General features: G+C 38.8%; 1 pseudogene; it reads left to right on the plus strand.

Annotated features, from left to right (window-relative positions):
* The first annotated feature begins 526 nt into the window (after nt 1-526).
* On the plus strand, nt 527-947 carry LOC100944837 (annotated as a pseudogene).
* Nucleotides 948-3,444: the final 2,497 nt, after the last annotated feature.

Genomic DNA, 3,444 nt, shown 5'->3' on the forward strand with positions numbered 1-3,444 from the left:
TTTTAAATGTGAAACTTCATCATCTTTCTTGCCTTTTTTTCTGAAACTTGGTGTAATTCTTATCCTTACTTTATAGATAATGTTCTTTTTGTCTCTGCCTTTAAGATTTTCTCTTTGGCTTAGGTTTTCAGAAGTTTAAATATAAACACAACTGATTGTGGTTTTATTTATTTATTTTTTATCCTTGTTGATGTATTCTGAGCTTTTTAGATCTGTGGCTTGATATCATTTGTTCATTTTAAACTGTTCTTGGCCACAATATCATCATATTTTTCTTTGTCCCATCCACTTTCTTGTTCTTTCTTCAAGCTCACTCACTTTTGTTGGCTGCATCAAGTCTGCTCATCAGACTATCCAGGAAGTTCTTTATCCTCGTTATTGTGTATTCAACTTCTAGCATTCTCACTTGACTTTTTCTGAGTTTCTATCTCTCTGCTGCAATTACCTATCCAATTTTGCATGTTGTCTATCTTTCTCATTAAAGATTTTCCTATATGAATTATAGATACTTGAGTCCAGGTCAGAAATGGTGGTGGCTGCGTTCAGGCTTTCTGGGCTGTTGGGTCGGTCCCGCCCACAGCTGGGGCAGCCCAAGTCGAGTGGCGCCCACGGCGAGGAGGGCTCTGCTCGCATGTGGAGGGCCCTCACCTTCTTCGTCGCCCTTCCCCGGGTGGGAGTGAATATGTTGAATGTCTTCTTGAAATCCTGCCACAGAGAACACGAGAGACCTGAGTTCATCCCTTACTCCCATCTTCACATCAGGATCAAGCCCTTTTCCTGGGGAGATGGTAACCATACTCTATTCCACAACCCTCACGTGAATCCACTTCCAACTGGTTATGAAGATGAATAAAGAGAACCTAGACCACTACCCAGACATTGGGGACCACAGCATCAGTTTGGACCATTACTCTGCACATGGACCAGAGAAAGTGTATGGGACCTTAAGCTCATCTTCTTTTATCATATGATTACCAGTCTTCCGTCCTTTTACTTGTGGCAGGAGATGGCTTAAATAAATAAACTAAGATTGGTCATAAAAAAAAAAAAAGAATTATAGATACTTTATATTTCCTGTGCCACACCTGATCATACCTGAGTCTGGTCCTGATGATTCAATTGTCTCTCTTTTATTTTTTACTTTTTAAAGTTATAATGTTTCATAATTTTTGTTGAAAAATATAGAATAGGGCCAGGTATGATGGCTCATACCTCTAATCCTGGCACTTTGGGAAGCCAAAGTAGGTGGATTGCTTGAGCTCAGGAGTTTGAGACCAGCCTGAGCAAGAGTGAGACCCTGTCTCTACTAAAAATACAACAAGTAGCTGAGTGTGGTGGTGGGTGCCTGTAATCCTAGCTACTCAGAAAACTGAGGCAGGAGGATTGCTTGAGCCCAAGAGTTTGAGGTTGCTGTGAGCTATAACTGCATGGCACTCTATCTGGGGTGATGCTGTAAGACTCTGTCTCCAAAAAAGAAAAGTAAAAGAAAAGTATAGAATAAATACTTAAATCATTTTATTTTTATGCTTAGAGATAAGCCTGCCTTTTCTTTTGCTAGGACTTTAATGAGAACGTTTGTATTCATCTATTCAAGATTTAGATTGGGTACAGAGTTTCTTATAGCTCTGGTTATCCTCAGTGCATCAAATGTGTCTGTGCTTCCTTGTGTTTGTTTCCCCTATTGGATTTGGGACTTCTCTTTATGCTGTTTCCTGAGGACGATCTGTCTCTTTCATCTCTCTCAAATTTACTCCATTGTTATTTTTTCCTCAATACTTGATATGATGGTAGGAGGTGTGGTGGAAGGACATTTTTTGATGTTTTGATTAAACTTCATTTTTAGGGAGGTCCAGATGTAATGCTGGGCCTAGCAAATATCCATACACATTTCCCAAGAAGGGGCATTCTCCCAGCTGCTCATCTACTTTAGTTGCTGTGGGTTTCTATCAGTATTTTCTGTCACAATTTTGATGCCTTCTTATTGTGTATTTAAGCTTTTGTTCCTTAGGGGAGATGGCTTTGGGAAAGTTTATAGTGGCTTCTCTTTCCCCCTAGCCAGCACCATTGGACAAGATTTCTCAGTATTCTTCCCAACATTCCTTAATGACATTTCTAGAGTAAAAACTTGCAAGATGGTATAAAGTCCTTTCTGTCTGTGACCCCTCCCAAAGTTTTGCTCTCTCATACCAGCACACACTAGGTCCTTAGCCTTTGTTAGAAACTCTCAAGCTTAATCTTTTAAAGTACCAGCTTATATGGTGTTAGGGAGTGTCTTTCCCAGGAAAACAAAGGCTTTGTTCTTGTTCCTTCCTGCAAGCACAGGTCTCTTTAGGTTTGAGGTTAGTTTGTCATCCAACCTCAGTGTTACGGATTCAAGAAAATTTATTGATACAGATTGTTTTAGCTTTTTTCTTATTGTAAAAGTGGAAACAACTCTTTCCAGTTCTCCACATCAGTGATTGAAAACTGGAAGCCTTATGTTTTTTTTTTTTAATTCTTAACATTTTTTTTATTAAATCCTAACTGTGTACATTAATGCATTTATGGGGTACAATGCGCTGATTTTATATACAATTAGGAATGCTTACATCAAACTGGTTAAATAGCCTTCACCTCACTTAATTATTGTGTGAAGACATTTATACGCTACTCACCTTATGTGTTTTTTGAAGTGCTATTTATATCCATCAAATGATTTGAATGATCAAATCAATCCAACTAAGTCATGCTGTTTTTTGATAGATTGGATTTGTTCTTTGACTGATTTTATAGTTCATATCTAGTTAGCAAACAATGTTGTACATATAGTAATAACTCAAGTTTAGGGCAAAGATATAATAAATAGAACCTTTTGTCCCTAGGGTCAATAGGTTAGGTGCTGTGTACACTCATCTTAATTGACCATTTCTCTTAACTCTCCCCATCTCTCATCATACTTCATTTTGTTATACACAATATGGAAAACAGAAAATTTGGAGAAAAATGTCATGAGGCTTTGGGAAGAAACAGGCTGGCCTACTACAGATTCCAAGAGGAAGTGCTAATAATGCAGGCTGGTGAGAGAGACAGGGACCATGTCATCTCCCGATCTGGCTTATCTGGTGGAGATAGAGGTCCACAAGCATGATGGAGGACTAGTCAGGTTGTTAGGAAGGGATTGAAGAGACTTGAACTGGTGCAAAAAGCAGTAACTCTCTTTCTAAAACATGACCACAAACCAAGGTATTTTGCCCATCCTTTATTGGGATCTTGCAAGGATTTAGGTAGTCCTTTTTACCTAGAAGTGTCAGCAAACCCTATGTTTCTACATAAGTTATGGGCTTTCATGGGAGATCTTCACCATATGCTGGCCAAAAGAAACTGCTATGGGTGTACGACCATACTGATCCAGTTCTGTAGCTCTGGATGGATGCCTTGCTTTGTTAGGAAGACAACTTATTTATA

This window comes from Otolemur garnettii, unplaced genomic scaffold, assembly GCF_000181295.1.
Source record: "Otolemur garnettii isolate 467f Iridium unplaced genomic scaffold, OtoGar3 scaffold00050, whole genome shotgun sequence".
NCBI lineage: Eukaryota > Metazoa > Chordata > Mammalia > Primates > Galagidae > Otolemur > Otolemur garnettii.